Source organism: Amblyomma maculatum, chromosome 1, assembly GCF_055883805.1.
Source record: "Amblyomma maculatum isolate TAMU_Amacu chromosome 1, ASM5588380v1, whole genome shotgun sequence".
Lineage (NCBI taxonomy): Eukaryota > Metazoa > Arthropoda > Arachnida > Ixodida > Ixodidae > Amblyomma > Amblyomma maculatum.
This window is the reverse complement of record NC_139344.1, coordinates 32,505,858-32,531,007: the sequence shown is the minus strand read 5'-3', so window position 1 is coordinate 32,531,007 and position 25,150 is coordinate 32,505,858. Positions and strand designations below refer to the sequence as shown.

General features: G+C 45.3%; 1 protein-coding gene across 1 annotated transcript in view; it reads left to right on the top strand.

Annotated features, from left to right (window-relative positions):
• Nucleotides 1-25,150, top strand: part of LOC146202091 (proto-oncogene tyrosine-protein kinase receptor Ret-like) — a 265,403-nt gene that overhangs the window by 112,323 nt on the left and 127,930 nt on the right. The gene's annotated exons all lie outside the window — the stretch shown is intronic.

Sequence of the window (25,150 nt, the reverse complement as noted above, 5' to 3'; positions counted from 1 at the left end):
TAGAGCTTGGGAACGGCGTGGAGTTAAATTTCTATTCTTCTGCAAAGATCCGATATGGTGGTTCCGGCAAGTGGATTTCCTTCTCAGAAACCCAAGTGTACGTGCGCGCCACGAATACTGCTCCTAGCATTGTCCCTTTCCGGCAATTGCAACTCTTTTATGCATTCACGGGAAATGCTCTAATGGCCGTAAACCTCATGCTCCTTTCTTCTCCTGTAAGTCAGCGGACGTGTCACTCCGATCGTCTCCTTTCGACAATAGGCATTCCTCACTTGACAATAGCGCTTCTCGACGGGAAGGGGTGAACAGTTGAACAAAAGCACTTCCGGCTATTTCTCACATGGCGACGTTTCTTTGTATTTTTCTTGACGTTCCCTTGACAGGGCCAACTTGGCAGTTGCAGGGTCACGACAAAGCAAAGCATGCTCACACAAAAATATTCACGGAAAAAGGCTCACTTTGAGCCCTTGCACCAACAGCACATATCAATACCATGCCCGCAGGCGCACAATAGTGCGCGCAAGCGCGGACCATGCACGGTCACAACATCGGTCACTGTTTAAAAGTATCGCGCGAGCTTCGACTGCCCTGCTCAGCGGTGCCTAGGCGAAACAAATCGGAAGTCGGGAGATCGAGCTAGCGAGCATGCTCACTGATCATGTTCAGCCAGCGTCAATTGCTCGGCTGTTCTGCTTCGTGCATCTCTACTCTCAAGAAATACCACCCGAACCATCAGCAGCAAATGAAAACTAGTCGGCCGCAGCTTCTTGGGACTCCGGTGCATAATAGCCGATAATGAAGAGAAGTCCTCTCGCACTAATCAGAACAGTCCAGCCTACGATGCTCACAGCAGCCCTTGCATTTTTTTTTTTGTTTCTCTTCCGGCGTAGCAGCGCCTGGTAGTCACGCCCACGCGATACTTCTATAAAAAAAGTGGCCGACTATTCGCCGCGAGATCGACCTAGAGGTGGCACCACCGACACTCCGGTAGTGTGGATCGGCAGCCGGCGGCGCTCGCAGAAACGCACGCTGCGTAGGTCTGCTTCCGAGTTTACGGCGGGTTTGTTGGCGATGAAAACGTGTCTTCTGCAGTATTTCTGCAATATTGCTGAAAAAAATTCCAAGGATTTTGCCAATGCAGCAGAAGAAGAGCGGATTTTAGGCAAACAAAGCACGCAACCACCAGTCTTCTAGATTTACTTTGAACGTTTATTTGCGCTGTACCGCGCTCACGCGCCTAATGCTTGGGCCTGCCTAATGACAGCTTTGTTTTTCTTATCGACTTTTAAACAGTTTGCGCGTGTCTCATGCGAGTGAGACCGGCGAATTTAGTGTCAAGCCAACGCAGATAGAAGGTTCGTGCTCTGACCTGCAGTAATTTAGATTGAATCGAGAAAGCCTTTTTCATTATATCGTACTTGACTCGAGGATTAAGCAGGTTAAATGTAGCCTTGGCAGCGCACTGCATGGCGAGTTGCTTTAGACTGGGTGCACATCAACTCTGGCTAGACAACCACGCACAAGTATTCCCCAAAAAATGAGATCACGCCGACACTATACAGGAAACCTCGCCGCACAGGAAAGCAGATTGTTCACGTGTACAGCGCTGAGTGGATCGAATTTGCCGAGGTGCTTTTTGCGGCTACTGTCATAGAATGTGATAGTGTATTAATGCATGCGCCACTAACTGTAAATGATTCCCTGAAACCGAGGAAAGTATTAGGGATTTCTGATGTGTGTGATGTTAATATATAACGGTAAATTAGTAGGTTAATTATTTTGTTTTGCAATACGAATAAATTTCACCGTGTGAGAGAACTTTTACACACTTGACAGAATTTACAATAATCAGCGATTAATTCTCTGTAACGTTAAAGTGCAAGCTACGAATTACTCGCTGCGAAGACATCGTTATAAACTGCGCATGGGCACTGTCATGTTCTGGGAAGCAATTTTACACACTGAAAATTTCTTTATCACTAATTATTTAGCAGCGACTAAATCTTATGCGAAGTAAAATATTAGGGTTGCTTCCAAAACAGATGCCGGATATAAAAATATTCCGAAAGAAATGGAGGTCATCTTATCATGCGACTATAAAAGTGTATTTATTCCCGAACTAAACACTGATATTTAAGCCCGCATGAAGCTGTTTTACTCCCCTTGTCAGAAATGACGAGTTTTGTCGGAAGACGGCACTTGGACGAAAAGGGATTATAATGATTAAATTAGGCTACCAGTGAAGTACATTGATCTATGTGTATTAAGTAATATTTAGGGTAACAATTAGGTGCAGGGCTTATGTTTCCTAAACATTCGAGCATTTCTCTAAAGCAAAATGTGCTCACTAAAACTTTTACAGATGCACAGAAGCACTCAACAACAAAAGAAAAGAAAAGAAATGCATATTGGCCCGCGTTTAACGCATGAAAACGACATCGGCTATGACGGATGGTTGCAGAGGCTGGTTTTGGTGTCGTTTTTTTTTATTATTATTAACACCACATTTACCACGTGGGATTGTTTATTGTGCAGTCAAGTCCCACAGCAGAGGAACGCCTTTCGAAACAGTTGTGATTGAATTCCCCGTTCTCGAAATCAGCAGTCGAGCACCCTTACCATTGAGACACTGCGACAGAAGTTTAAAAGCAAAAAAAAAAAAAAAAAAGACTACTCACACAACTCTATCGTGCATACAGACGGCATAGTAAGCATAGAGTGGTCTGTTCAAACTGCAGTCTGCTATATGAAGCAGTATGCGGTGGCATATGTTTTAGTAGCTCGGTATTCCAAACAGAAACGGAAATATGCGATTTCTGAGCGTTTGCATTACCTTTTATTGACGGCAACGACCTGTCTTGCTTTGACTCGGCGGTAACGACAGTACCACTTCGTTTGAGACATTGCGTGTCAAAGGATCTCAGGCGCCGAAGACCGCGATGGATGATGTCCTTATCCAAGCATGACATGCTCGATACAGACAAGTATATATATATTTTTAATGAAGCGTGGGGTTATAGACTGTTCATATTTATTTTTAAAGAGGCATATAGGTAAGCAAAAGCTCACAGGAACCGCGAAACAAACAAAAACACTTTTATACACGCCGCATGAGCGCGCGTAAATCACTGCGGGCTGGCACGCGACGCGAAAACGCATCCACACTGAGTAGGTTTCGCCGCTGAGCCGCAAGGTGGCGACTCTGCTCGATCTCGAGGCCAATAGTGCGTGTTTGCTCCGGAGGCTGCGAAAACAGTACTCTGCACTCAGGGACGGGAAATATCAGCAGGCTTTACGGAGCGACAAATGCTATAAACTAGCATTGATGCTATAGGCGGAGATGACGTTTCGTTTTCTAGTTTTCGTCGAAACCTGCGGATTCAAGTAAACAATGTTAAACATAACCGGATCTATCTCTCTCTCACGCACGCGAACACGCGCACGTGCACACGCACGCACGTGCACGCACACACACGCATACACGCCCGCACACGCACGCACACACACACGCCCGCACACACACGCACACACACACACGCCCGCACACACAAACCTGTATGAGAGTCACAGGGGTTCTAATGAGCTCGGTTTCCTCTTGATCACATGGCAAAAAAGGGAAGAAGCAAGAACTTAAGTATTTTTCGTAAGGATTAATCCGCTGATTCCACTTAGCTTCCTGTCTTGAGAGGAATCGAGAATTCGCTTTAATGCGAGCACTCTGGGACGTGAAGAAAAAGTCATCCCCATCCTGCCTTCATGCTAAGCTGTTCGCTGCCTGCCCGTATTTATCCCCAAAAGACAGAAAAAAATTAATGGTATTACAAAGTAGACGTAGTATTGAACAATTCCAGCGCAAGTTGGCCCCAGTTCGTTTTCTAAGCAGTGGCGTATAACCCTCCGAGGTGTAATTATTTCCGTTTCACTAGGCTGCTCAATGCCAGCAAGATTTTTTTGAGCTTTATTTCTTTTTATTTTTATCTGGCAAAAGCGATTTGGAAGCGCAAGTTCTCTTTTTTCTGCTGCGGAAAAGAAGCGCAAGATCAGAACAAGAGTGGGCTGACGAGCTCTTGAGATCCACACAGCAGGCGGTAATAACCTGGATGCTCTTTTCGACGCTATCTCCGAAGAATACTCGGCGTGTAATCTGTAAAAGAAAAAAAAAAAAAAGAAAAGAAAAGAAGGACGTGATTGTCGTGTCTGTTGTTTTATTAGCAAGCGCCTTCGCTTGCGGATTATTTTAAAGCCAGGCTCGTTTGCCCATAGCCCCTTCATTGGCGAAAATGTCAGATGTATTTCTTTGGGCGTGCATGTTTTCGGGCAAACCAAGGTACAGAAAATGCAGCTGACCTTGAATACGCTCGACCTTTTCGGCACTTACATTCGGTCTCTCGTTTTAATGAGTGTATACTACATCTGGCGTGCACAAATCAGGCTCACAATCATTAAAGCTGTTAGCAGGGCTCTGGGAGGTTTCGTGAAAGCCTTGCGACTTGCCTGTCGGATCCTTGGCTGTCACGATCGTGGAGAACGCGGAAAAAAAGTCATTCAGTGACCTTTCTTTCTTGACCTTTTGAACTTGACCTTCAGTGACCTTTTTGAACTAAGCTGATTTGAAATTTTATGTCTTGGAATTTCAAGAATTGTTATCTGTGCTAATAGAAGTAGTCAAAGAGCTTGAAATGCGGTGCGCAGAATCGAATCGTGCTGTATTACAGCAGTTTACACATGATACAGCACGTATTATCAGCAGAAGAGGTATAATGTACAGAAAGCTGTTCCTGCAACTCCTTCCGCCTACGGTGCAGATGATGGCGACGGAAACCGACAAGCTCCTTACGACTTTAGCCGACCACGCCAATAAGATCATGGACGTTGCCACACAGGGTTCTGCGTTCTAACATAAATCATGTTTTTTTCTCAAAGTAGCCGCTGATCAAAGGATACGCAAGGGTGCCGACACAGAATAGCCAGAAAGAACTGATTCGTCTGACTCAGTGCGGGTATCTTGAAAAACACCACATAAATTTAAATGTTACGTACTATTCCCCACCTCACTCTCATCTGACGAAAGTCTCAAGTTACTAAATGCAAGAATGCATAAAAAAAAAATCTGCCATGAGCCAACACAAAAGAGTAGCAACAGCAAATGATTCTAATTTCGGTGCCGACCACAGAGTAAAATGAACCGCCAGCTCGGGCGCTGCAATGCGTTCGTCAGGCTCAATTTTGCTACACGAAAGACGAGTGCGCGTCCCTTGTTTAGCGTTGCTCTGTATATACTCTACCTCCACTGCCATTTGCTCGTCCACTAGGCTTTGCGCTGCTTGATCCCTCTTGTAGTCCTCCTTATCGACCAGTCACCTGGCGATGCTGTCGCTATATGAAATGCTGCTTTGACCGTGGGCGTAAAGCTTACGGAAACCCGCTTTTATACGCGTGTCGTCTATTAGCCGTGAGACGCTCAAGTGGGATTGTGGTTATCGTTGAGCATACGCAAACCGATTTGTTTGCTAAGATAACGCGTCTGCTTTGATGAATCGGCCGATGTAAGTACCACGGCTGCTCGATGTAAACGCCTCGACTGAGTGGCCGTGTAATCGTCAAATCTGCTGTCCCCCTTAGCGCTCTGAGCATGCCCAGTGGTGTCTCCGCTCGCACACTCAGCTCAAGCTCTCTAGTATACCATCAGCGTGAAATGAGGCGCGAATAGCGCGACTGGAATACAGACATCAAAATGACATGATTGTACCTAGGAGAAACTCATTCGGATGTAACTCAAGTCGGCAGTAACTGCCACGCACAATTCCTACGCGACAAAAATAGTCCGCTGTTCAGGAGTTTCTAAAGTTAAACACATCAGACCAAATGAGAAGCTGATTAATTGTAATGCTTCAGTCTACTGCCCATAGTTAGCAAATGCTCTTTTTTTGGATCCTGTTACTGTACACATTAATTTCACTTTGCGCTAGGACTATCCTTTAAAAGTATTGATCAAGCTCGCTCCTGTTCCTCCTCCGGAAATTATTATCTTTTTTTTTTCTGCATAATCATTTCAGTTCCCTCGTTCGCATTTAAATAATTCCACACATTTAATTAATTGCCTTGGAGTCGGCACCGTAAAACTCATGTTCAGTAAAGGAAGCAGCTGTTTCCTCTCGACGCCGGATCGTCTGCTTTCAGCCTTCATGGCTTCTATGTCATATGCTCGTAGCCGTGAACATCAGAGGCATTTAATAATAAAGAGTTCAGGTAAACCTAACTCGACAGGGACATGCAGAAGACAAACCAGCCCTCGAGGCGATCAGTACGCAGATGGCACTGCAGCTATGACAAGCGCATACTGAGCAGCATTATGTGAATGCTGGGGATGCGTACATGGAGAGCAGGCGACTAACTGTTTTGTCGCGGGCTGTAAGCCAAGGTACGGAAAACGAATGTTGACTCTTGTACCTATGCCGCATCTACAAATTAGAGTGGCAAAATTTCCCAAATACGCTCAAAATGCATGTGCTGTGTGATATCAGGGCACACTATTGGACACTAAATGGCCGAAATTAATCCCAAGTCTTCTGCTACAGTCTTCCTGTTAGCCCCATGTACAGATTCCTTGAAAAACTATACCGTTTTCTTGATGCATAACAGACACTACATGGCCATCCTTGGAACACGAGAAAAAACTGAAGGAACAGACGCGAAAAATGTCTACCTCCACGGGCAGCGCGCGCACATATTAAACAGCGCGACACGACAGGTGACTGGTACGAAATTAAGAAGACGACGACAGCCGCGTCGCGTACCACGGCGCATGCGCGTGCTTACAGAATGAGGGGTAGAAAGCGCTGAAAAGTAGGAACCCGGAAGCCCCCAAAGTGTAGGCGCGGCGGCAGTGCCGTTCTTAAGCGTGAAGTTTCTTATTCCTATTACCTAAAGCGAGGGCTGGAAGCGTAGCACTTCAGCCACCATGGACGCTCCTAGCGCGATAGACTACTTGATGCGGGACCGTAAAACTTTTTCGCGCACATTGAGTGGCATACAAGATGGCTCGTTCCGAAAACACTGTTTCTTGGCACATGCACAGAAAAACCACTTCAGTGCAGAACAGATATATGGGTTGTTTTGGGGATTCTTGTAGAAAATTTATCAGTTGTAGTTAAGAGGAAAAACGTTGATTGTAAGCGGAAGTCCGCTGTTGGTTTCTGAACTGTTATCGGCATCTTACAAACAAAGCCTGGGTCAGAAAAGGTTGTATGCGTCAGTGGTTGCAGTGGTCTTTGACGGTGGATTCAGCAAACCGTATTCTTAGAAACGCTATAGGTATACTTCAGAAAACTGCAGTTATTTCACTCGCACGTTTCGAAGCCAGTCGGTGGCCGCGAATTGCAAGCATGAAGCGGCTTTCTGAATTGATCCATGGAAATGTCCGCATGCTGTCCTTGTCAGCGCGAACACGACCGTCACGTACATGCTCTCGCTTCTTATTGCGTGTATTTATTTGAACAGTCCATACGTGCAGCAACATGCGTGAGGACGTGGTAAGAGCCCGGCACTTGGCGTGCGCCTATCTGCGGGCGCGAAGGTAGTGAGCAAAAAGATACTTACGAAAACGCAATAGCACAGGACAGCATGGGAACGTTTCTATTTCCTGAAATTGGAATTAAACAGCCTAACATTCACAAATGCGAAAGTATTCAATATGCCGTATGTAGAAATGAGCAGAGGAGCCCAGAACTGTAGAATATTTAAACAGTAGCATTCTTTAAAAAAATACATTATATGAAAATTGTGCCGTTTAAGTGCGAAAACTTGGTTTCGGTCGCAGCTGTCTTTCCAGTAGGACAGAAGATCACCCCTCATTTTAGGAAAATTTTACACTTACTTGCTCCTCTACTCGTTTATATAAACTTCTACATTCAGTATATTGAATGTTTGGACACTTGCGATTGTTGCCGTTGTATTTGATGTCATTGTGATTGATGCCGTCTAAATTTGTACTGTTTTTTTTTTTTTCTGTTGTTGAAATTTATAATTCTGCAGCACGCAGCGCGTCGCCGCCTGATGCTTAGAGCATCCGTGGTGGCTTAAGTGCTATTTACCAGACTCCCGTAGACGGTGGCTCCAACTCTCCATCTAGTAAGAAACTCCAAGCGAGTATCAGCGCCTTTGCCGAATCCGGGGTCCGAAGCTGCACCAAGCTTTCTCCATGTAGCAATATTGATCCGTTCTTATCAGAAGAGTCAGCGCTCTTGTCTATCTCCGTAGTTCAGACATAGCTGGAGAGACGGGGGTCGCTTCAAGAGAACGGACGCTGACGTGTCTCTTTCCTTTTTTTTTTTTTTTGCCTCTCGAGAGGTATTGCTTTCAAAGTTCCGCTCCTATCTATTACTTCCGAAACAGCAGGAAAACTAAACAAGGCACAAAAGAAGCCCGTCTTCATAAAGCCGAAAATTCTACGAACAAATTTAAAGAACTAAACAGTAGCATCACGAACAGGTACTCTCCGAAAGGAAAGAAAGAAAAAAAAAAACGGAAAGCAGGCTTGTCTCAACTTGTTTGCGCCCCTACATGTGTTTGTAAAAATGCGGTGAAACAAGTCTGCTCAAGACGACCGTTTCATCGAATGGCCTCAGTGCCGTATCAATAAAGCCTCCCGTTATCCCACGCCCCTCGCGAAGAACTGGGGCAGCGCTGGGTCACCCGTGTGGGTACACCGCCCGAGTTAATAGCGCTATGGACGCCTCCATACGGCCGATGGGCTTCCGAGCGCAAACAGCACCGCATGGACGCTCGGCGCGACCTGGATGGGCGCCGAGAGACCGGTGCATGCCGGGTCACGTTCCCCACTCTTCTTCCCTCGAGAGCTGAGCGAAGTTGGGAGATAAGGCTTGTTCCCATACAGGAAAGCTTAGTGCCGGATTGTTTGAGAAGGTTTCAACGACGGCCCTTTACAGAACCGAGGCTTTAAAGGAAATGTACTTAAATTACCGTGACGAACGCTTCTCCGTAAGGAACAGAGACGGGGACAGAAACCGGCCTCTCAGGAAGCGCGGCGTATATTTCCGCAGATGGCAGGCGCTTGTTGTTCTCTGGACTGACCCAAGAAGAACGGCTTATAACCAACACGTTTGGTTCAGAGGCGTATTCGTTAGCCGCAGACCCTGGCGTTCACTATACTATAATTACTGCACCTACTTAAGTGCGTGCGTGTTTAGGCTGATGAACAAAGCCAGCTTGTTAGATATATTTTCGTTTAGAAATAAAGATCATTCAGAGCGGTTCGAAACTTGTTGTATGCAAGTCGGGAATACCATATTTCATTCTAACAAGTTCTATATATCTGCGCTTTTGTGTAGTTGTAGAAGTAGAGCGATTTGGGTGAGTTGGTATCGATTTGTTTAGTGCGATGTTATGTGGTTGCGTTGGGGCTGCCCAGTCCACACGCGCAGAATCCACAAGGCTGCGAAAACGTTCGGTCATTATAGAATATGCGTGAGTTTGCAATGCGATGAACATTGGTGCGGTAAGTCCGTGGCTCAGGTGGAGCGCTGCATATAGAGTTCTACGCAAGCAACGACCCAACTGATGAATTTGTTGCTCATGACGTTTATGCTTATTCATTACTACTGTATCGACACCGTAGATGGAACACGTACGTATCGAAAAAAAAAAAAAAGTGTCGTGCAAAAATCAACGCAGGCACCATCACTGATATGAAAAACCGTATAAAGGCGATCAAGTGACCGGTGGCGCTTGAACTTTAGTTAAGTGGCACCACTCGGGTTTCCGCTACTGACTTCTTTACAGCAGCACCTGCTTGTAAGCCTTTTTTTTTTTTTTTCCAAAGGTTTTGAAGAGTACGCCTGCTCGATATCTTCGGGCTAATTGTAACGCATATACAACATAGAACTTAATGATTTGATGAATAATTACAATGACTAAATGATAAACCACTAATCTTCGGTTTTAAGGAGAAACATCATGATGCGAAATTGAAGACCCTCAACATCAAAGATGAGTCCTTTGTTTAAAAAATTCTAGGGGGCACTTTGGATCACTAAATTGTAATGAGACAAAAGCGTCTATCGCGCGGTGGTCCGAATCCTTCCACTACGGCACCTTTTTTTTGTTTGTTTGTTTTCACTCCCATCTTCGCGATGACGCGATAGCGTCAGCTACCAGCCATCATAGAAAGCCCCGCTTTAACCGAGCCGTATGAACGTGCCTGCGTGGCCTAGGGATAATGTGAATGGAAAGGGTATTGGCAGTCTGATTCTGATATTATATGAAAGGAGAGGCCCAAGTTGACAGATCCTGCCAAACATAATGTCAGAAAGTCCTACGTCCAGTCAGTGCTCGGCCATGTCAGCTGCCAGCTACCGCCTGCCACATAACGAAAGCGTAACGGACGGACGGATGGACTGACGGATGGACTGACGGACAGACGGACGGACGGACACGATCTGCGAGCATGAGCCATTAAAGGCTATCGCCTTAAAAATTTCTTAATCGACAATGTGGCTCGAAACGTATTTATTAAACATTCGAGAAGCTAAACGCACGTTTTTCCATGCCGATCTGCCCAAAATGTTGACTACTAATCCCCGAAGGTTCTGGCAAGTCATTAACCCCCAGCACACACGCACTATTCCCCTCACCGACGCATCAAGTGCTACCATCTGTGAAACTGAATGCGCCAATATGTTCAACACAGCCTTTTCTTCCATATTTACCAATGAAACAGATCCAATTTTTCTTTCGAACCCGGTTATTATCCAGGATACCATGCCCTCTCTTACATTTTCTTCAACAGGAATTTTGCCACTCATAGAAAACAAACTTTCATCCTCGGCTGGAATTGACAATATCAGTGCCAAAATACTGATTAACACCAAAGATATATGTTCATCCCTGTTGTGCTTGTTATTCACTCAGTCACTCCTCACAGGTCAACTGCCCAAAGAATGGAAACATGGGAAGGTTGTTCCAGTCTACAAATCAGGTAACAAGAACTCACCGCTAAATTACCGTCCCATCTCGCTAACTAGAACCCCTTGCAAAATCATGGAACATGTCATCTATACCCACATCATGGCATTTCTTGATTCCAACGATTTTTTCCATCCTGCTCAGCACGGTTTTCGCCGAGGTTACTCCTGCGAGACCCAACTTTCTACATTCATTCATGACCTGTATGCTAACCTTGATTCTAACCTACAAACTGATGTCATATTTTTAGATTTCGCTAAAGCTTTTGATAAAGTACCTCATAAACGCCTACTGATAAAACTTTCCCGATTAAATTTACACCCCGATATACTGAAGTGGGTTGAATAGTTCTTAACTAATCGTTCTCAGTTTGTCTCCGTTAACAATGTGAACTCTAAATCACTCTTAGTAACGTCAGGCGTCCCCCAGGGGTCTGTGCGTGGCCCGCTACTCTTTCTAATATACATTAATGATCTGCCCTCAAACGTAACATCTAACATACGTATGTTTGCTGACGACTGTGTACTGTATCGTGCTATTCTCACCACCGCTGACCAATCCTCTCTTCAAAACGATCTTAATGCTGTTCAAGACTGGTGTAACGAGTGGCTAATGGAACTTAACCCACGTAAGTGTAATCTTTTGTCTATTAACCGTCGCCGTAACCCTCTTGTTTTTCCTTACGTAATCTCTGAAGTTCCCGTACAGCTAGTTCCATCATATAAGTATTTAGGCATAACAATTTGTAGCGATCTTTCTTGGAGTATGCATGTTACTAACATAATATCGTCAGCTAACAGGACGCTAGGTTTCTTAAAGCGCCATCTTCATCATGCTCCCGAACACGTAAAGTTATTAGCCTACAAATCATTCGTCAGGTCCAAACTAGAATTTGCATCGCCCATTTGGAATCCTCATCAAGCTTACCTCATTAGTGCCCTCGAATCTGTTCAAAATCGCGCCGCTCGTTTTATTCATTCATCGTATTCTTATGAAATCAGCGTTTCCTCCTTAAAAACAGCATCCGGATTATCCCCCTTATCGCTCCGTCGTCGCATTGCCAGCCTATCTTTATTTCACAAACTTTTCCACAGTCCTATGCGCATCGCACCTTATATTCTTCCCCCCACACGCATATCTCATCGCACCAGCCATCAGCTACAAGTTGCCCGTCCACGTTCACGTACCGTCACGTTTTCAAATTCCTTTTTTCCTCGAACAGCTGCAGACTGGAACGGCCTTCCGGACAACATTGCTCTCATCACTTGCACACCACAGTTCATCGATAGTGTCAAAACTTTCCTGTTATTGTGATTTTGTATTTTTGCTCTTGCCACCCCTTATGTAACACCCCTTTTTAGGGGCCTTTAAGGTAATAAAATGAAATGAAATGAAATGAAATTGGTGAGCGTCAAGAATACTCGTGAAAGCTCGTTGAGTTGGCTTTCACGCATTGCACATTAATAAATGGGCTTGCAGTCCGGGGTATTGTTACAATAGAATCTTAACTTCTACATCATCAAACAAACAAATTGCGTCTGTATTAGATGCATAAGAAACGAAAACTACGCCATTCTATAAATGTTCAAGGATATCTTGGGAGAGATCGTGAATGCTATAGTGATTTTTGGTAAGGCCTCTAGAGTCGCTGTAGGGAGGTTAGGGGAAAATCTGTGTAAGAGCCAAGGTTGTGCGTCACAACCTGCTCGCCACTCCCAGGGGAATAAGCAGCTGCTCCGATCGGAGTTTGTGATGGGTCCGTGTAGACGCGCAGGACGTGTTGCTCGCCAGGTGTCTATTTTCCCTGATCGCTATATCGACTTAAGTTGCGATTCAGCAGCAAGTGCAGTTACCAGCTTATGTTACCTGCGACGCGACAGCGCGCTCACCGTGACGCCTTTATTTTCAGAGCGCTTGAAAGCGTATTTTTGGTGTGTATACTAGTGAGAAGACTAACAAACCGTTATGTATTTACGTGCTCTTTAAAGGTGAGATTGGTGAACTGCCGCACTACTGCGCATACCACCAATGGCATAGTGTCATGCGTACAACCTATATATACTTGCTTCTGCCTGCACGGGGCTGATCGGAAATAAAGAAGGGAATCGGACGGGGTGCGCACGTGTCGTGAGTACCACCTATACGTGCTGCTTCCTGCACGGGTGAGGTCGGCAATAAAGAAGGAGGGAATCAAGAGGAGTGCGATGAACTCTGCCACCGCCGCTTTCCTTGGTTCCCGCTCACGCTCCTTCCAAACCGCTGGTTCAGGGCTCCCTGGTTCTACCCCTTCCGGTTGCCTTCTTGGGTTGCCGCAGCAACCAGTGACAATATTACTCTTTCGACATAAACCGTTCGTCGATATGCGTCCCAAATCCTCCACAAAACTAAATCATGTCTGGTTTTATACGGATAGATCCTTCTTATGGATTTGGTTCTATCCAGATCCATCAGAAGAATCCAATTCGGATGGATCCTTTGTGAGGAGGCGTATCGTTCTATAAGTAGCCGGCTGACGTTTAAGGTTTTGTAAAAGGTTGAAGTGTGCGCAAATAATGAAGTAAAGCATACAGAAAAAAGGGAAATATCCACTGCACAGTAAAAAGAAATGACGGCTCAGAAAGTGTAGCTAAAAACATGAGACTTATCGGCGACGCAAGCAACATTGAACTTTTAGGTAAAATGAAGATAAAACATTCCTCAGGGACACCTATAACTGCTTACGTGTATGAAGGCGAAATGTCGTTGATGGGTGAAATGTTTTCGAGTGAGGTCCGCAACATGCATTAAAGTTCTTTCACTATAGTATTGTATTCGGCGAGTGTGTGCGTATTCCACGTGCACAGTCATGGTTCCTGCGACATCTGGAAACCATATTTGCCAAAAACTCAATCTGAAAGCATGATGATATTTTATTGGTTCGTATCCGTGTCACAAGGTAGCCTCCGACTTGACCACTACATGAATGCGATATGCGACGAGGAATCTTTTGGCACCCGCGGAACGCTGTACGCCAAACGGTTCCGTCACAATGTTGATACGACCTGCGGAAAAAAATTAAAGAGCCTTGCAGAATTTGCATTGGAGTAAAAGCACGGATGCTGCTATTGGTTTCTTCTGGTTGTTCTAGTTAATGCACTTCTTGTTTACCCATATTAGTCATTGGTACTTTCAAATTGCGCGCCAATCCCTTCCTATGCCCTTTTTCGGCTCTGCTTCCGGTTGCGTGACGTCACATCCTCTATGTCACATTAATTCACTTCTTGTTTACCCATTTTAGTCTTCGGTACTTTTAATAAATTGCACGCCAATCCCTTCCTATGCCCTTTTTCGGCTCTACGTCCGGTTGCGTGACGTCGCATCCACTACGGCACCCCTTTCTCTCTTTCCGCTTTCACGCTTTCACTCCCACTATCCTCCTTTCTCTTACGATGCGATTCAGGTGTCCACAGAACAAGTGTTACTGATACTGCGCTTTTCTTCTCCCGTGAACCAGTTATTCTAATTAATTACCTAATTAACTTAGCCTAATCATTTTTCTGGACACTACATTACGCCACCCTCTATCGATTTACGCCATTCATTACCCTCGAGCACTTCTCAGTTACTCACAACTGCTGCGGACATGATTTTGCTGACGCGGTCTGTGGACGCGGTCTGCGGACAGAAATCTGTGAGCATAGCGAAGTAATTCTTTCGCATTAAAACTGACGCCACATGGAGGTCGGCCAGTTGCGAGTATATAGAGACGAACGACATGCATGGCTTTAAACGGCAGTGGCCTTGTCTTAGATTTCACACGACTTCTTTCACTACTGCCTGCCCTGTACGTTTTACTGAAATCATGTCCTTCACAACGACCGAAAGCGTTGCCATTGAGGCAACTTTACAGAAGCTCTTGCCTGGCTCAACCTTTGGAGGTTCCGACGGATTCAAATTCAGTCTTTCAAATTTTAGAGCCGGGTTTTCTACTGATGCCTTGTGTCTTAGCTCTCTACGCTTGATGCATAATCTGCGCACCAGAAGCTTCTCCATAGTGTTCCAATGGGTGCCCTGACACTTAGGTGCCATAGGCAACGAAGTGCCGGATAGTCTCGCTTATAAGATGCTGCTAGGTAATCCATCAAGAAATGTCTCCCAAGGTGCTAAGACAATCTTCAGAGAAATGAAGATCATGCGGAGTTCACCCGACAAGTCATGTGTGTTCAGAGGGCTAAAATATCCCAAACAACTTCACTATGCCTACGTCACTATAGCACGTTCTCTGCTCGTACCCCTGCGTGGATGCATAAGACAGCCCTCGCATCGTCTTCATTACGATCCAGATGGGAGGAGTGTGGATGTCTAAAACATTATAGTATGTGCTGTTCAGTGTACAACACGGAAAGCAGATGTCATTTCCCCCAAGAAGATAAGAGCATCTCACAGTTGACTTCAGGACATTGTCTACCCTTGCAAAAACCAGACATGTAGAAAGGAGGCTTCACGTCTTCTTTTATTTAATTTTCTTCCAGGGCTCGAATCTGGATTCCAGATTGTGACAGCAGGGGTTTACTATAGACTAGGACGTTTCTTTAGCAGGACGCTATGAGAAACTTTGTACAGTCTATAATTTCTGTTGCGACTCTGAATGTGAGGGACGCATTACACGTCGTCCTACATGCAATTCGAAGCTTTCTGAAATGAGGTTAATGCCATAAAACTTGGGTCAAGTGTGCCTTGTGGTGCTAAAAATATGAAACGCGCAGAAATACGCAGGTCTCTTGTGGTCTTGGCCTAAAGAAGTCGATATGCATTTCTGCTACATATTTGTTTTCTCTTTGTCCGCTATTGGCAGACGATAGCACTTAGATTTAGTGGTGTTAGGGGATTAGCTAGTGATCTTAGTGAAAAAAAAACAAAACATGAATTTGAAGGTATAGCGTGAACTAAAAACACAAGAAATCACGTAGAGTTGTGAGCTGAGGAATGTCAATAGTCTCGAAAGTATAGCTGGGTACTGCACGTGCGCATGTCGCGTTGTGCATTTTTTTTTTCGGAAAAAAGCCCTTCATAGCGTCATTTGCCAACTAGTACTTACGCTAAATCTCAATTCAATTAACAAAGCCAAATAACAAAGAAAGGAAACATCCGTAAAGGCAGTGCCATTTATCTTGGTAGAGTTCACCTGTCTCACCAACAGTGGCCGTATCACACGTTTTGTACCAAGGAAACTTTTTCACGGGCAGAAAATAGCCTGCTTGAATTAAGGCCCATATTGCCTGCAGCGAAACGGAAATGAGCTCTGGGCACTACAGTTTCTCTGTTAAACTCCCGGGTTGGTTACAAAGCTGTTGAAACTATGCCCCTGCTTCATTCGGTTCCCCTGCGAGAGGCGCTTGCAATCAAGTCGGTTGTTCTTTACTTTTCGTTCTAGCAGCGTCTTTGAGACGCTGCGTCGGCGGGACGCTGGGACATAGCCGACTACCAACATACAGGATCAGTGCTCGGACCAACTAAAGTGTACAGTCACCCCCAGAGAGGGCGTACGAAATGACAAACCGGATCACCTCACCACTCGGAGAACAAAAACAAGAGAAAAGGGGGATGGATGGCAGTGTTCGTACGCATAGCAACAAACCGGCATCTGATAAGGATGAAGAGACTCGGAGAGATGTAACCTAACCCTTCGGGTCATGTACCTGCACAGTGGTTTGCAAGGAAACACTGGTTTACGAGGCTGTCGCCTTCGGCACGGACAATCGGGACAGCCGATGGGGAGAACGTTTTACGGCGCCTTCACGTCGCCGAAATCATTCGAGTCGAAAAGCCTGATTCTTGCGCAGCTTGCTTTACCGTGCCTGCGCAGACCTTCAGCGTAAAAGCTCTACCTAACACGGTCAAACCCAACCAAGAATCTTGTGGTTTGCCGGACGTTGAGGATAACCCCCCCCCCCCCCCCCTCTCCACACCCGTAAAAAAGAAAAATACACCGGGGAGGATTTAAACCCAGAAATCTCTCGTGAAAAGCCAGCAAGGAACTTCATAGCTATCTCCGCTGTCGATGACCTTGCCTGTTTAAATGCCACTTTCACGCGTTATTCACTGCATATCGTCGCCTTCATCAACTTCCGTTGGTGCTCTGTGGTTTGAAAGGCATGGGTAATATAGTTTTATAATACTGCGCTACCCCTAAGGTCCCCAGCCACCGATTTTGCCAATCTTTGCTTCAGGACTGACCTGCAAACCCTAGCCTCGAATCGAAAGAGAAACGAAACGTTACGTGCTTTCGCACATATATTTTGCATTTGCCTAACTTAACTATAAATCAACTACTATTTTTTTCTTGCATACATCACAGCTACAGTATTGCTTTCGCAGACACCTAACCTAGAAATCGTACGAACGTTCGGCGATGCATGATGGTTGCATCGGAACTTCATGCGACGGCTGCACAGCGGTCTGCACCTAACAATGCCACGAGGGACTGATTAATTTTCCAGAAATATGTTATTCAGGCTGCCTCAAGGGGCCGATCGTCAGCACTAAACCACATTCTTTCAGATGTGACAGGTCGTGTAGGTTGATTATGACTGTTGAATCGTATCATTTTATAAATTTGTCCTTGTTACGAAAACATTTGGCCATGCATTTAGTTATTGAGAATAAGCTTAACACAGAGTTGTGCCAACTTTACTTAGCCGAAGAAAAAAAAAACAAGCAAGAAAGAGAAAACAGCACAATGCTACACAGTGTCAATGCCAAGCTGCCTATACCGAATTGCATTCAGTCGTCTTGTATAATTCACATTATAAATTATAAGTTGGCACAGCGGATAATACCCTCCCCAGACTATTTCACCATAATAAAGCTTATAATGCTAGAGTGAAAGGCCAGCCGAGAGCCAAACATTACAGCGTTTGGCGGTAAAGCCTTTTGCACAGTGGCTTCGTAGGATCTTCTTTCTCGTTGAAACGTGTATTATAAACATTTTCTTTTCTTTTTCTTTCTTTTTTTTTTTGGGGGGGGGGGGGGGGCGGGGAGGAGGAGGAGGGTGGTTCTATTACTAGAACGACATGCTGTCATTCAATATGAAATTGAAAATTCGGCAAGGCGGTGACCTTCCCTTCTGTAGATGAATTTCCACGTCTTCGCCGAAAACGCAGACAGCGTAACGCGACACGCTTCAGGCTTTCTTAACAGTTCGCCGAAGCAGGCTTTGTGTGACCGAGAAAAGGGGACACGACAGGCGAAGACAAACACATCTGACAGCGAAAGGTACGGGTGGGTATCCCTTTATCGAAGCTGCTTCATATTTCGACCTTTGGTTCTGTTAAGGAGAATCGAAATGCACGGCTTCCACTTCAATTACCAAGAACAAACCAGCCATTCGGAAAGGGTAAATAAATGGAGAATATATTGCAGGAAATGCGAAAAACGAAAACGGACGGGAATGAAATTTAAAGGCGTGTTGGGGAGCGGGATTTCCTGAACGACGGGCCTCCCCAAACAAGACGGAAAGTAATAGTTCTATCTGTCGCGTCCGGTTCAGTGATACAGGGAAGCGCAATAATGCCTCAAGACGCATCAGTGAAGCGTCACACCTTGTAAAAATCTGAGCAATGACAAAGGGCGAAGAGAACTTTCACGAAATGACGGGAACGTAATGTTCATGCGCGTAATTTGAGAGATTTAGCTTGCCGGAGACGTACTAACGTAGACGTATACCGGTTTGCCGGGCTCCTCCTGCACACGCGCATTGACAGGGGTGAGTGCAATCGCGGTCACTGCGCCTGCGTGGGAGGGGCACGGTAAACCGCTATACGTCTACGTCAGTACGTCTCCGGCATGCTAAACCTCTCTGTTAGAGAAATTTAGCTTGCCGGAGACGTACTAGCGCAGACGTATACCGGATTGCCGTACCTCTCATGCGCATGCGCCTTGACAGGGGTGAGTACAATCGTGGTCGCTGCGCCTGCGTGGAAGGGGTGCGGTAGACCGGTATACGTCCCCACTAGTACGTCTCCGGCAAGCTAAATCTCTCTATTAGTAGCTTAGCTACACGCGCTGTTCCTGAAGAATGAAGAGTTAATCGGAGAGGAATGTCCACGCATTGGATTTTTTTTTTCGAGTTTTGTGACGCACGTATACTTTATTATTGGGATAAATTTTCCTTCAGCCGTACGCATTTTTAATGCACACATATTGTGCAGATATATGGCATAAATCACACGGTTACGAGAAAGAGTACGGATATTGGTATGACCCTTGGCTTTTTTTTTTTTTTTGTCTAATTTGCAGCCAGTCTTTTATGCAAGTCACGGGTCGGATTTAGCTTCAGGGTACCACGAACTCACACATGAAACGTATTTGTGCTGCGCTTGTTTGTCATTCCTGCTCTGATCACAACTATTGCAATATCGTGGTTGTATTTGTAACATCATGTAACAAGCCAACATTACAGCTTGATTGTGCAAATATATGGGCTAGATTATAACGTCAATAGAGAAATGCAGTTCACTGCGAGTTTTCAGACACCGCAATCATGTGATGTGTTGCCAGGCTATGAATATACTGACCGGCGCTGACCTTTAGCGACAGATTTCCCTGCTTGCACAAAAGCACATGGATGCGACCACGCATTCAATCGCATATTCTTGGGCACCGTATTAGTGATGCAGAACTATCGATAGTACTATCGATACTATCGATAGTAGCGTCACTATCGAACTATAGATGGTATAAAAAATCTATCGATAGTTTGGTAGCACTATCGATAGTACTATCGATGGTACTATCGATAGTAATCTCGATATCTATCTATAGCGCTATCGATAGTTCGTCGATAGCTTATTTCGATAGCGCTATCGATAGCACTATCGGTAGTAATTTTTGTAGTGCTATCGGTAGAATAAAATCAACCATGCGAACTCATTGCAGCAAAACCTGGTTCCCTGAGTGCATGGTATGATGGTGGTGGTAAATATGACAGGATTCTCCATTATCGCAGTCTACGTATCACCGAGATCTGCAGATGTGCAGTCGAGTTGAAAAAATATTAGCACTAGTTACGTGTTTCCGAAGCAGCCGACAACAACGCTTGACGCCGCCGTTACGACCGCGTCGATAACAAAATTGCCATTCCTGCTCGCAAAGCACGCTGCAGTGCTAGCCGCGCCAGCCGCGCAGTGCAATTTTCGCCGCTCTGGTGATGTCATTTTGTTAATGTTTTTTTTTTTTTTTTTTTAACACATCTGTACACTTTGTAGAGTTGCTGGGGGGCCCTATTCTCGACACACATGGCCGCCGTTCGGCCCCATTTTATTTCTCTGATTGTTTCTCGGAACAGTCACGTGTTTCAAATTTGTGGCGCGAAAATTCGGTGTGTCGAAATGGCTTTTTACGGTGACGTAAAAATGACGTGAGCGTGAAAATGAATTTTTAGCAGGGGTATTCATGATGTCTGGATGGTATTTATAAGTAATTGTGGAGGGAAAACAGGGGTATATATGATAGAAAGGGAGGTACTTACGCTTGCATTACGGATGGGCTGAAATGAACTGCCCACTGTCAAGAGCCGACTCCTGAAATCTGATTGGCTGACATTGTATGGCGGGAAATACGTCATGCATAAACATTTATTGATGACGTCAAAATAACCTTTTATTACGTAAATGATGTTCTGCCATTGCTGTAAATGACCAAAGTTGGGCGCCGCATTTCGAAGCACTTGAGGCGGCCGCGAAAAACACATGGCGAATTCGACGTGCAGTGCAGGCGGCTGTTAGCTCACCGCAGTTTGGTAGACAGTTTGGTGGGTGGTAAAGTAAACTGACACATCTTGTTTTAATTGCATAAAGCACTGAAACGACTTCATAAGGGAACGTTTCAGCTGTGTCATCTTTTCGAGGATTAATATTGAAGACGCAGATTTATAGCCGCACGAGGGTCGTACCTACCCTCCCGTTGCAAATGCTTTGCTCTCATAGAGAAACCATCGATCCACTCCGTCATTGCCAAGCGCAGCAATGCGGCCCGCTAACTCAAGCGGTTGATCTGCGCGAGACGAGGCATTCCAGAGAGCAACAGAAGGGAAAGGTGGGCGAGTTGTAAGTTGTTCATGATGGTTTCGTGGGTGCTCTTTAACACAGAGACAAAGAAAAGAAGAGAAATAAAGACGCCAGTTCCGTGTTTTCTTCTCCTTTTCTCTGCGTTAAAGAGCGCCCACCAAACCATCATGAATTTCAGAGAGCACCGCAATGCTTTCTAATTATCTGTTTGATCAGTTCGTGAATGCAACCTGAGGGGCCACATGGTTCGATGGCTGTGCAGGAATTTCGCGCGACAGGCTGCGAAGGATCACTAAAGACTAACTTAAACGTCGGCCTTAAACACTGCCTTTTTTGCCTTGCACTATGCGCTTACTGCAATGTTAATGAATTGAGCAGCCTTTCCACGATGGGAAAAAAAAGCAAAAATACTCACAAACTATTTTAATGCAGGAATGTATGTTCCATGTACATGGCACATGTTTGCTTGCGACATGTGATGTGTTTCATATATTAAGTTTTCTTTTATATGCATGCGGGCTCACATTTGCTTATTTTTTAGAAAAAAAAGTACTCCAGAGCACGTTATGAAGGTACGCTCTAGTCATATGATGTAGTTGAGGGACATTTTGTGTTGATTGCTTTTTTTTTAATACAGCCGGAAAACAATATCTTTTTTTTATTTGCATTTTACTGTTTCGACAGTAAGGAATACTCGCGCGTGCGCCGCCCTAGCTTCATGCCAAGATTTCCTCGATCATCTTTCGCTTTCTTTCCTTATTTTTCATTTATCTCCCCCTGCACGTGTACAGTAGTCTGAGCATCACCTAATTAGCCTTCCTGCTATTCCGTTCTTCTGTTTCTTTCTCTTTCTCGGACGTCTTTTGGGTTTTGCAAGAACCTTTCGCACGCCAGCGCATGAAAATTTAACCGACTAGGCGTAAGGTCCAGCGTATGCCTTCCACTTCGTGTGTGTGTGTGTGTGTGTGTGTGTGTGTGTGTGTGTGTGTGTGTGTGTGTGTGTGTGTGTGTGTGTGTGTGTGTGTGTGTGTGTGTGTGTGTGTGTGTGTGTGTGTGTGTGTGTGTGTGTGTGTGTGTGTGTGTGTGTGTGTGTGTGTGTGTGTGTGTGTGTGTGTGTGTGTGTGTGTGTGTGTGTGTGTGTGTGTGTGTGTGTGTGTGTGTGTGTGTGTGTGTGTGTGTGTGTGTGTGTGTGTGTGTGTGTGTGTGTGTGTGTGTGTGTGTGTGTGTGTGTGTGTGTGTGTGTGTGTGTGTGTGTGTGTGTGTGTGTGTGTGTGTGTGTGTGTGTGTGTGTGTGTGTGTGTGTGTGTGTGTGTGTGTGTGTGTGTGTGTGTGTGTGTGTGTGTGTGTGTGTGTGTGTGTGTGTGTGTGTGTGTGTGTGTGTGTGTGTGTGTGTGTGTGTGTGTGTGTGTGTGTGTGTGTGTGTGTGTGTGTGTGTGTGTGTGTGTGTGTGTGTGTGTGTGTGTGTGTGTGTGTGTGTGTGTGTGTGTGTGTGTGTGTGTGTGTGTGTGTGTGTGTGTGTGTGTGGAAGACTCTCTTTCGGTCTCTCTGTCTCCCTCCATCTCTCTCTCTGCGTTGCTTTTCGCGCTCTAAACAACTGCCGACACAATATGTTAGAAACTTCAGCAGACTTGATGACCTGACGGTAGCCTGTCAAAACGCGGCTTTTCGAAAAAGGTGGGCAGCACAGCCAGCCAGTACCTAACAGTAATTGATACTTTGAGACTGCGAACGTTATCCTCAGATATAGACAATGCCGGCTGCGCCGGCGCCTCTTCATCAGTGCTGGAGCTACTTTGGAAATCTGTCGATTCCTTCTGTTTACGACCAAAATCTTAAACGTTTTAGTTCCTGCATTTAAAAGCCGCTGATAAGTGAACGTGAGAGGTCATCGGCGCTTATGACAAGCAATGCTCTTTCCGCTCCCGTTTTGCACCACTGCGAATATTCCGTTGCCGTTCTTACTCTTCAGCAAAAACTTGCGGTGCTCTTTCGTGCGTAGCTGATGACGAATGTTCGACCGCAAGTATGTCATGACACACTGATACTGCAACGCCACAACATATATACCTCACTCGCCTCACTGCAACCCGAGGTTTCCGAATCACGGAATGCACCGCAGTGTATCGGTTCCTGCAGGAGCACCGTCGTTTTTCATACTTGACGCCAATATATAGTTTCGGACGACAGCGCGCTTTTTTCTGTCAGTTTATTTGTCTTTTTCTTATTTGTATTATATGGCATTATAGAACACAGTCGCATGATCAAGCACGCCTTTTCGGAGGGAACCAAACAATCCCTATTACGCCGCATGGCGTGTCCTATCAGAATCAAGTGAAACCCGAACGGGAGCGTTTTGAGGTCCGCAAAATAAAATATCTAAGGGAGGAGACAGTACCGGCAGGAGACGAGTGCATTTGAGAGAGAGAGTATAGGAACGGGCGGATAAGAAAACGAATGAATTGGGCCGAGCCATGTCGAGTTAAATCGCACGCAAGCTTACATGATAGACCCGAATGGTAAACTGCGCTTCACCTGTTTCATTCTTGGGAGTTGGATTACCGACAAGTGAACGCCACAACAAAAACCCGCGTCTACAACTCGCACCGTCGCGACTTGCGATGACGACTGTTGAACTGCTCATTCATGACGGAGAGGACGTAACAAGTGTGCGGAACTGCGCTGCTTCAAATTTATATTTGCATTTTGTGATTTAAGAACAAAAAACATCAAGCACCGAATTTGTTGTTTGGGTTCAACAGGTTACTTTTGAGTATGAATTTATTGACGGACGTAATCCGGAACTTTCATTGCGGAATTAAATTATTTATTTTATTCGCCTAAACTTGATCATAAATTACACGACATGAGTACTGCTGATAGTAGGTTATAGCAAATGTTTTGGCAAAAACTGCATAATTATTGACAGCACTATCGAAAGCGTGCAATCATAGTACTATCGATATCGTACTATCGATAGTGCTATCAATTGCACTTTCGATAGTTTATCGATATAAGTACTATGGATTGTTTTTTTACACTATCGATAGTTTAAAAAAAAAAAACTATCGATACTATCGATAGTCAATTTACCGATAGCTCTGCATCACTACACCGTATACCATGACGTACGCTTCTCTGAGCGCGCATGAAACAGTATAGGTGGCGTACAAAGCGACGGACGTTCCACCGCTTGCGGATGTGCTAACTATAAGGTCAGGAGAGAAGATAGCGGCACTGTCTACTCACCACACCTTTCTATACATTTTTCTGATAGTGACTTTATTTTGCTGGATGTCTGTGGCGTGACATATACGCAACATCTTGCGCCATGTGCACTGGGATGCAAATATTGGGGCATCTCCAACAAAACGTTATGTCCAGTTCTAGCTTTTTTGTGCATAAAAAATTCAACGGAGGCGCGAATTTTAACTCGGCTGGCAACTCGACTGTGAAAACAATTTGACCACTTTGCTTGTTCTCATTAGTTTTTATTTTCATTCTTTCCTTTTAGGGTACTGGAAAATGTGTGAAGTAATTGTTGTGCCATTGCCAATCACCAGAGGTTTCTTGGCACTCGCGTGTAGGTTAGCAGTCAAATGGCACAACTACTCTTCATCGCTGTCACTTCGCTTTTGCTGCACCACGGCCGCTCTCGAGGGAGAATCGCGCTCTCCTCCGATAGCGGCCGTAGGTGCACGTACTACAGGGGACAAAGTCACTAGCATACACGAGTGGAAACCAACGCACATAGTTTCGTATCGTCTGGTAGTTTCAGACTATACTTTTGGAGATGAGTTGATTTGGATTCTCTCACGAGATGAGTTTGATTTGTATTCTGTCACTCATACTTGTGAAATAAGACGATTTTTCGTTTACGTTGTGAATGCAGTCCAAGTCCCTAGGTGCGCATTTCAGAGACTTTTATCTTCGATAGTACAACGCTACCTTGTGGCGCTTCTTAGGGCCTAGTTCGGGCCCCTCGACAACAAATTTGGGTCTACCGAGTACGGGATAGGCACCATGCACCCGGTGGGCGCCGCCACCGCAGAGGCTGCGTTCAGCGCCCCACGCGGCTGGTTCCTCGTCCTTATCATGAAGGCTTCCTTCGCCTCTCCGCAGGG